Source organism: Myotis nattereri, assembly GCF_964212035.1.
Source record: "Myotis nattereri genome assembly, chromosome: 14".
Lineage (NCBI taxonomy): Eukaryota > Metazoa > Chordata > Mammalia > Chiroptera > Vespertilionidae > Myotis > Myotis nattereri.
Genome location: NC_138089.1, coordinates 5,836,415 through 5,850,197, shown reverse-complemented (window position 1 = coordinate 5,850,197; position 13,783 = coordinate 5,836,415). Strand labels below are relative to the sequence as shown.

Below are 13,783 nucleotides of genomic sequence, written 5' to 3'. Positions count from 1 at the left end.
TTTCTAAGACTGAGAATTAAAAGTATAGCTCTGCTTTCTTCATGTTTTAACCAGCAGAGACAATATCAGGGGGAGCTTAACTGCAAATACCTATTGCCCCCCCACCCCATTACTGAGGCAGAAAGGGGACTATAACTGGATTGAAGCATGTAGGTAGGCCACAATTAGATGATTCCAAAATTGGGTAAGGTCTTTTTTTTTTTTTTTTTTTTTTTTTTAGAATTACAACTTCAGTTTCTCAAATTGTGCAGTTTCTCACATGTATTCCCATCACCTTCACCTTATACATCACAGTTAAGCTAAGGGGTGCAAATTAGATTCTAATGAGAAAACATCAGTTGCTTCTTTGACAATCTCACCATTCACTGATTTATTTCTAATGAAGACAAAGCCCAACCAAAAGCTCCCAATGTGTTAAAGGTCAAAATATGTTCAAAAATACTTAGCAAAATCCAGGCAAATGGGAAAGCTGTGAGGACACGTCTCATGAAGCAGTGTGACAATTAAGAGTAATTTTACAAAAAGCCATCTTCAGGAGAAAGTATGAGAAATTAAGCTGCCACAACTGTAACAGGTTAGATGAAAAAAAAAAATCAAAATTTAATGTATTCTCCCCTGTGTCATCTTGTTTTGTCAAGACATCAAATAGAATTGGGAAGTACAAAATAACAAGCCCTTGAGAAATCAGAGAAGCCGACCTTTTTGATGTTGTTGACTTACCTTGTTCTCAGTTATTTGAACAATGATGTCTCAGATTGGAGGGCAAGATAAAACTTAAAAATTAAAACATGATACCAAGGTATTCTAAAAAAAGTGCACACAACATTTAGCCCGCCTCTTCATGCTTTTACCGGGATTTGAAAATGAGGCACGATGCATGTTTGCTCTTCATTTTCCTCATTCTAAATTAACGTCTCTTCAAACAACTGCCAGGTTGGAAGAGGGACTCAAAGAAGATTATTCCTACAATCCTGAAGTCGAGGCCAGTTTACCTCTTTCCAAATAATTCCCCAGAGGACTGTTTAGCTGAGAGGTACCCGAGCTTTCTTTTTTCTTAAATAAAATAAAGCTGAATTTTATGAGAAGGAAAAAAAAACGTACTGCACACTCCTCAATGAGTAAAACAAATGCCCAGAAATATCATACCGCTTCCAAGAAAAGGAACCTTTCACACTAAACAAAAACAAATTTAGCCTAGGGAGCTAAGACTACCCCAATCTAGCCATGCAGGTACACATAAAACTACATGCCTTTGCCCTGAGACATCTACAGATCGTCAGAACATAACTCCTAGACTCGTAGGAAATAATGTGTACAGAGACATAAAATCAACGTATCACAGAATGGCTGTTTTTATTCAGCATCTCCTACTGGAGAATGCATGTGAACCACAAATGCAGCAGTTAAAAACATGTTTAAAGGTATGAACGGTAAATAACCCAGTATTTACAAGCACTAGGATTTGTAAAACCTGGACTAGTTGGCAGCCATTTAATGATTATACCGTCTTGTCATGGAATTCACATTTTTAACATGTAACATGCACAGGCACTAGGTATTTATTTACCTGAACATTCTCTCATCATCTGTTGCTGCATTATCCCTCGCTACCTTCGTAAAGAACCACCTGAAGTGGACTCCACGTGGTTATTATACTTGACCAGCTACTGAGAACATAGCTTTAAGTTTCTCGTTAGTGATGTTCATCTACAACTAAACCACATAATGAAATGAACTGCTCAACCTTCTTTTTGCCAATTCAGATTTTACTCAAATTTTATATCAAGCTCAGAAGCTGGTTACAATGCTCTCCCTTGGCTGTTTCAGAAACACAGTGAACTCAAACACACTTCTGCCACATTAGCCCAGATAAATCTGTAATTTCACTGCTTTTAATTAATCTGGATTTTAATTTTTCTGTATCTTGCAAGTATGTGGAGGCTGGCTGGAAAGTTGTATAACTGGCCAGTGTCTTGAAAGAGTTTATCTTTCAATGACAGCTCCTGACAACGTGCAAATACAAAGCAGCGATGGCAGGGTTTTGTTTTTTGAGGTACACTTAACTGCAAAAAAAAAAAAAAAAAAATTCAAGCCAACCATTCCTATCACAAGCTTTCTGATGATTTATGGTTTACCAACTGAGCAAGGTTACGCAACACTGCATGCCTTTAGATGCATTATTTCAGCTAGTTGAGATTTAATTAAGATCACAGCCTCTAAAATCCCTGTCAAATGAAAATTCTGAGAAGACAATACACTATATACCCTCATGCAGAATGTTTCCAGTCCATCTTCTGGGAAAATATGAGTTAATCTGCGTTTCTATGGCTGCAGACAAAAAAGTTCACCAATTTTGTTTTCTTTTGACACTTCAGTTGTTTTCTATTATATGTCATGAGATCATTCCCTTCCAAGGAGGGAAGAAAAAAATCGAGAGTGAAACACATTGCAGAAAATGCACTTGACATTATTATCCAACATTATCATAGCTTAGCTATGATGTCATCACATTTTCATATAATCAGCCCATGTTTATTAGTTTCATTTAATGAAATATGTTTATTTTAAAATACAACACAAACAGAAAGCCTACCTTTCTTGAATTACTCCGAGTAAATAATTGACATGCTATGTTTCTCATTTCCTTTACTGACCAACTTTTCATCAGATGAGCAGCACATATAGGTAGAAAAGCAAGTTCTTAGGGCAAATAAGAGAATATAAAGCCTACTGCTTTCACTCTATAAGTAGCCCGGAGTATAAAAAAAGTCTTTAAAATAGTTTTCTCCTTATAGATTGGTAAAGAAAAAATGTGTAATCATGTGGCCCTTCACGTATTTTCATTTGCATCAGATGAATATTTGTTGCCTATCTCATGCCTTAGAAATGACAGGTGCTTGCAGTCTGGCTCTTGACAGGCCACTACACAAATAAGTGGCCGGCCTGAAAGGGCTAATGCAGTCCTAATGAACAATAAATCAACTGTGATTATCAAGTGTCAGCCGCTGCTTCTCAGTTCAGCTCCATCACATCCCAGAGTCAGCCAGTCGGGTCTCTGGGTAGGCAGTCTGTATTTTGGTTTCATTTTTACACAATTTTCACTGAAATGTGTCAGGCAGCAACAAAGAATCACATAAGACAGAAGTAGACACTTTTTCAATGTATGCAAAGGGTACCAATTTGGAGAATCTGCTTCTGTCTTCATTTGGTTTACTTAGTGATGAGTCAACGTTCAAGAAATATTCTTTTAAACAACAGCAGCAGCAACACATCAAATCCAAATCGAAAATCTTAAAGTGATCGTGTTTGAGGGCTTTGGCAATGACATCCTGACTTGAACACTTTCCCGAATACACTACCTTGAATGGCACACACACATCCCTCTTGAAAATTTTATGACAAAACAAAAAAAATGAACAACAGAAAAAGCAATACAGGGCTGCTTCTAAAATAAAAACTTCACTTGATTTTTAAAAAATGGCTTCTTTAACACGGACTTCCTAATGATAAAATAAATGTAACATTTTTTTTTTCCTTAAGCAGATTAGTCACTGATAGTATGATTCACATTTCCTGTTATCAGGCTTAATTTCCCCCAGAAATGTGTCACTTCAGAATGCTGGAATCTATGGAAATGAGATGATTTGCATTTTTAAATTGGCTTGATTAGAATATTTGGTCTGTGCGGACAGGAATATAGAAGTTTAATATTTTACTTATAATGCAGGCCTTGAAGGAGTTAATCCCAAAGAGGAAGAGTCCCTATGTACTTTGCTCTAAAACTTTACCACCCACTTCCGAAGCTCCCCTGCGCCCCAGCCGCGCGCCGGGTGGGGGCGGCCCCTCCCGCTGACCGGGCCCCGGGCGCGGTGACAGCGGAGCCGGCGGCGCGGGGATGGAGGAGGCCGCGCCGCGCAGACTTCACGGCCCGCAGAGGAACGCGACCGCGGCGGGGAGCCCCGACTGCGGGTCCCGCTCCGCGGCGAGCGGCGGGCGTCGTCCCCCTCCTCCCCTCCCCTCCCCTCCTCTCCGCGGCCGGGGCTCCTTCCCTCGGGCGCTACGCCGACAGCCCGCAGACGCCGAACAAACTCTCGGGGCCAGAGCAGCGCCCCGCTCACCCTCCGGCGAAGGCGCCCGGTGCGTTCACAGACTCCCCAGGGGCACAGCTCACACCCGGGTCCCCCCGAACCGGGTGGCGGGGCTGCACCCCGGCGGCTGCGCCAGGCCAGCCCCGCGGGGAAGGAATCGCGAAGGAACCGGGGCGCGCGAGCCGCGCGGCGGGACTTCCTCCAACTCCGCGGCCCCCGCCCCGCACCGGCCGGCAGCGGGAGAGGCCTGCGCCCCACCCGTGCCGCCGCCGCTTCCCCCGCGCAACTCCCGCCAAGTTGGTGACCTCAAGTATCGGCGCTGCTCCGAGAGGCTCAACTCCGACGCCGGGCGCTGCGCGGCCGCCACGGCGAGGCCCCGGGAAGCGCCCGGAGGCGGCGGGCGCGCGGCGCGGAGCGGCCCGGGGACCCACCTGACACCGTCCATGTAGCCGCCGGGCGCGCGGGGCGCGGGGCGCGGGCGGCGGGGGCCGGGCGGGCGGGCGAGGGTCCGGCGGCCTCGGCGCGGCGCACTGCACGCGCGGGCGCTCGGCTCGCGGGCTGCCACCCGCGCCGCGCCGGCCCCCGCCCCGCCCGCTCCGCCAATCACAGCCCGCCTGCCGCCGCCGCGCCGCCCCCCACACAATGGGCCCCGCGCGCCCCGCGCCCGGCAGGTGAGCCTCGCCCGGCCCCCTCGCGGGCGCTCGGCCCGCCGCCCGCTCCGGCCGCTGGCGTGCTGTGCGCCGTGGCGATCTCCCGAGGCGCCGGGGCCGGCGGGGACTCCGCGCCCCCGGCCGCTGCTGAGGCCCGGGAGGGTGCGGGCTCCGGGCGCTTCCCTCCACGCGGCCTTTCGGGAACTTTCGCTGCACGTGGACCGGCTCGCGGCCGGCCTCCCGCCTCCTCCAGGCGTTGGCTCCCCGGTGCGCGGTGCCGGCGGAGCCGGCCGGGAAGTGCGTGGCCACGGGCGGCCTGGTTCGCTAAGCCGAGTGCTGGCCCTCCACGGGGGCAGCTGCAAAGAGAGCAACTGACGGGTCCCCTAAGAAATAATTCTGTACATTCCTGTCCTATTTATGCAACAGCAACAAAAGCCACTCTGTACAGACACTGTAGCAGGGCCTGTCAGAAGCAGTCGCTGGTCTTCAGTGCTATTTAAATCCGAGTACTTGGGTTTTAAAGTCACAAATACGCTGTCGGCTCAACTGGCACAATGTAGGTGTCAGGCCAAGGGGGTCCCTTTCGGCTGTTCTAGAAAGCACCCTCCATTGACACCTGTAACTGGGGGGAAACTCCTTGGCCTGGGGCCCTAGACAGAAAACACAAAGCAAATCATTTTTATTATTTTTCTCAAAATACTCAAGGAAAAAGAGTAGTGGCATCAACAATTACTTATTTTCCTTCAGTTAAGAAAGCCACAACCTAGTAATTCCAGGTTTACTTGAAAGTATTTTTCCATTTTAGGTGTTAAAATTAAAAGTACTACAACCAAAAAGCATATTGATAAAATTTCCAATCAAGCCAATGCCTGAATTTCAATAAGGTCAGCAGACAATCCCCCACTAATCTGGCTGCAAAAGAGACAAAAGCAGCCATTGACTGTCAGCTCATGATCAGATGTTAAATGAGTCCAGCACAGCCACTCTCCCCGCTAAAGTGTTCCTGTGTCAGATAACAAATTTATTAATGGAATTTTTCAGGTCAGGAAAATTTGACCCCGCCCTCTCATGAATATTCAATAGAGAACCAAGGGTGGTCTTTTTTTTGGGGGGGAGGGGGTGGGGAACACCTTGGATCTGCCCAAATTTACCAGGAATCTTAGAGTTCTGACTTTTAAAGAGACAAGGCACTCCACTGGGAGGGCCTGGCAGGGTCCCACAGACAGAAAGTAAAAATATAGGAAGTTCTCTTCAACCAATGCACAGTCAGAAACTGGAAATGGTCATTTCAAAAATACACATGTGACTTTTTCAAGGGTATTATAATTATTTAAGATTTAATGTCTGTGAACAAAATCGGGGTGCATTTTGAACAAGCAATTCACTCTTTTAATAAACATGTTTTTCATGAGGCATCCATAAAACTCATGCATGCTTTTACAAGTTGAACTAACTACCTTGTTTTCCCGTCAGTGTTTATCGCTAATAGTCCCAGAGCATCAAAACCAACAATAAACAAATAAACAAGCAAACAACAAACATTAGAGACGCCTATGACCCAGCTGGGAGATGAGTCTCCACGGAATATTGGCGTGAGGCAATGCGGCAGTTACACAAGCACCATGATGCTGGCTTTTAAGCACATGGGACCACAGAGGGGGGAGCAGTGGGAGCAGGAGGCCTGGGGGGGGTGCTTGGGGAGGGGTGGTGCTTAGAGGATGGCTGGTTGGAGAAGGGAGGCGACAGTGTAGTGAGGGAAGTGGCTTAGCAAGCTAACTGAGGCCACCTGGAGCCCTCCCTGTCCTCTCTCCAGACATGGCCTAGTGACTCAGAGACGACTTCTAGGCAAGGAAATGTCCCCTCAGTGATGAACGTGGAGAAGCTGTATCTGCCAGGCCACTTCGATGAATTCTGGATTCCCAGGGACCCCCTTCTGTGTGGGTCCTCTTGCCCTTCCAGGGACTCACTGAGAACTGGACTCTCCCACCGCGGCAGTACAATAGGAAATGCTAAAGCTCAGTCACCTCGAAGACTTAATTAACGCCACTTACTCAGCACCACGAGGGCCTTTTGGAAAGGCTGGGCAAGTGCCAAAAAACTAAGAAGGCATTTGACTTGGGGAGGCCGTTAGAATTGAGTAGAAATTGCAATCCCATTTTAGAGGGGGAAACTGAGGTTCTGAAAGGCAAAGTGATTTCCCCACACCCAGCACCACAGGTCCTGTGGGGAGCAGACACTGAAAGGTTACAGAAAAGAGAGGCCAGGATAGCAAAGTGAGTAGAGCGGCTACTGTTTAAAAAAGAGTGAAGGAAATGCTAAGTACTGTACTTAGAAATATTTTTAATGCCCACATCCTAAGCGAACACCCACAACAGATACAGCCCTTGTTCAAACACCACATGTTAGGAAACCTATCAGTTGCTGAATGAGTCCACTGTGCCGCTGGCTGTGTACTTAAGAACAGATTACTAGGATCCCACCCCAAACTCCAACCACCAAATAGCACACCTGGGACTAAAATCATGTGTTATGTTTGGTTCTGCGGAGCTTTAGCTGTGACCACAGACGAAGGTGAAAGGTTTTCCTGCCCATCGAGCTGAGAATGAGGGAAGAGTCGGGAAGGAGCGCCAGGCGGGACTCCTGTGCATGAGGCACGCGCAGCGGTGAGGAGGCCGCAGCAGGCCTGGCCCGAGAGGCCGGCTCCGGCCCAGGTCCTGCCTTGCCAGGAGCTGCTTGGAAATAACCGAGAAAGACGCGGGAAGGGACCGGCTCACATACTTCAGCAGCACTGAGGCGAAGACTCGCCCAGATAAGTCAGGTGTGTGTCCTCACAGGAGACACTGCGGTTTCTGTTGCCGGAAAGTTGATCTGCCAGAGTCAGTGAAATAAAAATGGATGAACTGCCGGGTCAGAAAATCAACTGCAACGTGAGAGGCCAGGACCTTAACTCAATTCTCCATCTTCTTCCAAACAACACTTGTGTTAACGCTTATTTCCTCTCCCTTTCCAACTAATATAGTGCAATGCAGGCACCTCGCCAGGACTGCCACCCGCAGCCACTAGAGTTAATGACGGGCAACAGCAATGCCCATTTCCAAGATTTGGGCATGTGTCTCCAAGGAGCCACTGTTCCTTCTCGATTTAAGTGGAACTTTTACTTAAGAACACAAGTCAGGACATCCTTCATGTAGAGCAGCGGTTCTCAACCTGTGGGTCGCGACCCCTTTGGGGGTCGAATGACCCTTTCACAGAGGTCGCCTAAGACCATCGGAAAACACATATATAATTACATATTATTTTTGTGATTAATCACTATACTATGCTTTAATGATGTTCAATTTGTAACAATGAAAATACATCCTGCATATCAGATATTTACATGACGATTCATAACAGTAGCAAAATTACAGTTATAAAGTAGCAACGAAAATAACTTTATGGTTGGGGGGTCACCACAACATGAGGAAATGTATTACAGGGTCGCGGCATTAGGAAGGTTGAGAACCACTGATGTAGAGGGAGGGGAGTCAGTAGCTTTGCACTGGTTGCGTGTATGTTTCTGTTGTCTGTGTTGGCCATGAAGCTATTGATTAGGCTGTTTTCCTTCTGTGCCTGTTCGGCCAAAGGAAAGGATGAGTTCTCCCGCTTCTACAGGAGTTTAAGTTTCGCTTTATAACCTCTTCCCAATTTCCATTAGCATCCTCACTTAATGCAACATTTTCTAATGCCAGTGTCCTGGTTAACTTATATTTACAGTAGAGGCCCGGTGCACAAAATTTGTGCACTCAGTGTGTGGGGGGGGGGGGAGGGTGGTCCCCTCAGCCCAGCCTGCACCCTCTCGCAGTCAGTGTTTTCCCGTCAGTGTTTATGGATGCCTCATGGAAAACATTTCCTTGCCTATCTATCACCCCACAGAGGGAGGCCCCGCCCACCCACGGCAGCACTGTAGGTTGGGTAGCCTGGGCCTCCCTCTGTAGGGAGGGAGGCCCCACCCACCTGCCACAGTGCTGCTGGCTGGCCAGTAGCCTGGGCCTCCCTCTGCAGGGCGATCGTGGGGCGATGGCTGGGGCCCCAACCAATTGCATTGCACCCGCCTTGGCTGGCCTGGCACCAGTGGGTGTTATAGCGTGGTCGTCTGGACGGTGGTTCTGCTGTTCAGCCATTCGGTCGATTTGCATATTGCGTTTTTATAGATGGCATGACTTGTCAACCTTCAGGTGCCTTATGATATATGAAGAGGTATGTAAGCTATGGAAAACATTTAACTCCCCCGCTCCAAACCTCTCACTCTAAATGGAAAGACGTTCATAAAACGCCACTAGTAAACAAAGTCACATACGGAAAAGAAAAATGGCAACATTTTGTCCTAACTCTGCATCTGATCAACAGTAACAGATCCCTCTCCTAACACTGTACTCCCTAGTCTCACCATCATGTGAAATGTAGACTGAACTGCTGCTACAACAGGTTTCGCTATTGCAATGAAGTGCGCATGGTTCTCAGAGGTGCACACTGAGGGAAGGAAGTCTCCCGAGAGCTTCCTCCTTCAGATGCCAAGAAAGGACCACTGCCCATCCTTATCTCCAGGCAGAGTGACAGCGCCGGCAGCCCCTGCAAGCCCGCCGTCTGCAGCCGAGCCAGAACTGGGTCACTGAAGGGGAAAGAAGAGATGGCTCATGGGGGATGAAATTACATTTGATTTTTTTACCATTTAATTATGTAGAAATTGCTGAATATCAGGTAAAGGCAACTAGCCACCTTTATTTAGTAAAGTCAGCTTTTCGGGAGACCTGTCCTGTGCAGCAGGCGACGAAGAGGCACAGGGAGCGTGTCCCTGCTTGCCCTCTGAATGGTGCTCCCAGGTCTACCTCCCCAGCAAGGCCACCCTCCTGTGACCTAGACAGACACGCCCTCCTGTCAAAACCTTCATGACGCCTGCCCTCTGCTGGTAACCCAGCCAGCATTCGGAAATTTCAACTCCCTCAAGGTATTCAAGACAACTTTAAAAAGCTGCAGAGAGAGAAGGCACGGAAGGAAATGTTAACAGGAATATACGTGAAGAACTTTCGAGAGGAGAAGGCGCTGCAAGGCAGGTGGCACTTCCCGGGTGAAAAGGCACCTGGTCCCATGTGCCGCCCGAGGACCTGCCCTGCTGTCGCCTCTCCTTTGTTGGGGGAGAAAGCAGTGTCCTGGAGGTGGGTAGGCAGTGGCTCACACCTCACCTGCCCCAGCCGCAGAGCCAGGCCAGCCTGCAGGAGGCTCTGGCATGGGGGCCCGGGAAGCCGAGGCCTGCAGGTCCCTGCTGGCCATTTCGGACGCGTCTCCCAGACAGAACAGGCAGCTCAGCAGCAGCAACCTCAGAAGCAGTTGGGAAGCAGCACCCTAGACAGGGCTCTAGACCCGAGTCCATGGTTATACAGAGCACCAGTCCCGCCACCGCGACTCTCACCCGGGAGGCAGCCCCCCAAGATCACCGCCTTCCACACTGGGCGGCCCAGCAGACATCTGGGGCCCGCCAGCTCTCCATCATCTCTTTCCTTCACAGCCACAGGCCCCCGCTCCCCCACACCCAGCGTTGAGAGCAGCCGAGCTTTGTCTTCTGTAGAGAGGCTACAGGCTAGTTCGTGGGGGCGCTGTGGGGCTGGGGCGGGTGTGGTCAGCACTCAGGGACAGACTGCACCTCCTTTGGTCTCTGCTTCCCACTCTGAAGGCTCCTGTGGTTCCCAAGCAGTTCCAACGGTCTCCCCAGCAGCGCCAGGCAGAGGCACCTGAGCTGCCCAGCCCCGCAGCTCCGCGGCGTCTGTCTAGCCCGAGAGCAGGCCGCCGGGCTGCCCGCGACACAGGGCTCTGTGTGACCTTGCCATGTATCACAGTGTGGCTGGGCATCACGTCACCCCTCTAGGCCCACACTTGACCTGAACAAAGGGAAACAGGAATGCAATACTCTAGTTTCTTTAACAATATGGCACTAACAACAACCACCATCACGGATGGCTTATGACTGCGGGTACACGTCACAGCAGCAGAGCACTAACCTCTAGGTGTTCCCTGCTTTCAGGTAAGGTCCTGAATAACACTGGCAGCCCGGCCGGGGCTCAGCTGGTTGGACTGCCGTCCAGGGCACTGAAAGGTCGCGGGTTTGGTCAGGCACATACAGGAGGCACCCAATGTTTGTCTCTCACATCGGTGTTTCTCTCTCTCTCTCTCTCTCTCTCTCTCTCTCTCTCTGTCTCCCCCCCCAACCTAAAAATAAATAAAAACATATCCTCAGGTGAGGATTAAAAAAAGACTACCAGGAATATAGTTTGAAAACTATAAATAGAATTTTAGAGCTCGAGGACCTTGGACACGATTCTCATTGTCAATGGTAAATCAGGGAACAAAGAGAGGAAGGGAAAATGCCTTTGGGAAAACAACTAAAAGCCCTTATTCTGATCCTCTCTAGGTCTCAGACTGTGAAACATCAACAACTTGTGCCCGGGAGAAAGCCATGCCATGCAAGTCGCTGGATCGAGCTGCGGCTCTAAACCCACCCGACCTCTCCTTTGCCACCCATGGTCTTCTCTCCACCATCCTGCTCCCAAAAGTCATCTTCTGGATTTCTGGTCCTACCTCCCAAGCCGTTCTCCTGCTTCTGCAGGGTCTCACTTTGGAAAGGAGACAGGAAAGTGAGCAGCTTTGTGTGTGAGGTGCCCTGGTGGGCTCTGATGTCGCCATGCAGGGAGAAGCCACAGGTGATGTTTAGGTTGGATTCCAGGGAAATTGGGAAGCAAGCATGCATCTCAGAGACAGCGACGCCTTCTGAGGTCTAATCAGTCTGGTCTTGAGAAGATGCGTATAGAAAGGTCCAGCTCACGTGGTAATTAGTTACTTTTCATCAGTTTAAGTGGCCGTCCATCCCTCCTGAGGACACGGAGCCTGGTCACCATGAGGCCTAATCTGTGGACTCGGCAGCCTGCGTCTGGGATGTTTTGCTGCTGTTGTCTCTGTGAGGGAAAGCCTCTGGGGGAGCCAGCTACCATGGCATCTGGCTCCGCATGCACTCACAATTTCACACATGGTGTAACAACCCATGAACTGATTTTAAGATTCCTTTTAAAGTTTCCAACATGCACACTGACCGAGGTAAGGCATGGGACTCTCTTAGTGCCCAGAGAGGTCATGGCCTGGAACCACAAGCATCTGAGCATTTGCTGAAATAAAGAGACGACAGACAGATAGCAGGGGACAGACAGGAGGGCTCCCTGCCTGGCGGGCGTGGCTCCGTGGCTGAGCATGGAGCTGTGAACCAAGAGGTCAGGGTTCAATTCCTGGTCAGGGCACAGGCCTGGGTTGCGGGCTAAATCCCCAGTGTGGGGTGTGCAGGAGGCAGCCGATTGATGATTCTCTCTCATCATTGATGTTTCTATCTCTCTCTCCCTGTCCCTTCCTCTCTGAAATCAATAAAAATATGTGGGTATTTTTTTGTTTATGTTTTTTTTTTTTAAAAAAAAGAGGGTTTCCCTTCTCAGCCTAAGGGGATAAGAGCACTTCTAAAATAAGACAAGGATTCTGCTGGATATTTAAGGGTAGTGCGAGGCCTGTGCTTGGCAGGGAGGGTGGGGACAGCATGAGGAACACCCGCAGGGACTTCACCTGAGCGGCAGCACGGGGACTGCGGACTTACCAAGGCTGGGCAGCCACCACTGGTGCAGGTCTCCCTCCCTTCAGATGAAAGAGCTTTTCTTCTTTTCCTCCATTTCCTCTCAAAAACGCACCCCTCCCTTCCTATCCCCTCTGCCCGCTTCTCTCTGCCCCTGGTCCACGCCGTGTCCACCGGGCCAGCTCCCGCGCCTCTGGGCACCTGGAGCTGAGGCTGGGTATGTCTATGCTCTCAAGCCAGCGGCCTGGACTCTCGCTCCCTGGAGGCTGGGCGCAGGGGGTGGTGTGATGGGCCTCTGCAGTGTTGGGGGGTGAGTGCCACACCGGGGCTGGGCGCCACCAGCAGAAGGCCGAGGAGCAGGGGCCCAGGGGCGAGAGGTTTTGGTCACCAACGGGTGTGAGAGAATGGACTTTGGTCATAACGGGAAGGAGAACAGACGCACGAAGAGGACCCGCCTCCACACAGCGGCCAGCTTACAAGGCCTGCGGCAGCGGCAGCAGGGTGCCTGCGGCTCACAGTTCCGTTTGCACTAAGTGGGGCCGCAGGGACCACCAAGTCCTGAGATTCTATGAAACTTAGTGGCATAGAAAAGGAGAGAGAAGCCACAGAAGTTTAAACAAAAAGTGCTCCTCCATCAGGCAAATCCTCCTCAGAGAGAGAGAGAGAGAGAGAGAGAGAGAGAGAGAGAGAGAGAGAGAGAGAGAGAAACACACACGCACACGTGCGGAGGGGAAGCCGCTCACTAACCACAGCCTCGCCATCATGGTACGGAACGGCGCCGCGTCCCTGACCCCATCCTACATCCGCGTCCCCTCCCTTCCAGCATCCCTTCCAACAGGGACTCAGTCCCTCACCTGCCAGAGAGGGGGTGGGCGGCAGAGATCAGCCAGGGAACTCCTATGCACATATGCATCACCCGGACACAGACAGCAGGGTGCTGGGAGGCGGCAGGCTAGCAGGGGTCAATGGGGAAAGGGGGGCAAATATAATACAGAATAAAGACTGAAAAAAGAAGATAGAGTGCCCTGTACATAACAGCCCCTTAGCAAGTATTTGATGAATTTATAAACAAATGAATAAATATGTAAATGAATTAACATTCTCGTCCCCTTCCTTTTCCCTTTCTTTTCTCTTTTCCCCTTCCTTCCTTCCTCCCTCCCTCCCTCCTTCTTTCCTTCCTCCCTTTTCCTTCCTTCCTTCCTTCCTTCCTTCCTTCCTCCCTCCCTCCTTCCTTCTTTCCTTCCTCCCTTTTCCTTCCTTCCTTCCTCCCTCCCTCCCTCTTTTCTTCCCTCCTTCCTTCCTCCCTCCCTTCCCACCCTCCCCCTTCCTTCCCTTCCTCCTCCCTTCTTTCCTTTCTTCCCTCCCTCTCTCCCTCTCCCCTTCCTTCCTTCCTTCCTTCCTTC

The 13,783-nt window shown here is 50.1% G+C and overlaps 1 protein-coding gene across 3 annotated transcripts in view; it reads right to left on the bottom strand.

The window, feature by feature from the left end:
- Positions 1-13,783, bottom strand: part of FOXP1 (forkhead box P1) — a 554,371-nt gene that overhangs the window by 95,637 nt on the left and 444,951 nt on the right. Inside the window, exon 1 of one of the 3 annotated variants that reach the window (XM_081106429.1) lies at positions 4,520-4,630. The exons of the other annotated variants lie outside the window; for them this stretch is intronic. The gene's annotated coding sequence lies outside the window, so the exon portion shown is untranslated. Of the gene's footprint in view, positions 1-4,519; positions 4,631-13,783 lie in introns of those variants that run through there. 3 annotated transcript variants of the gene reach the window in all.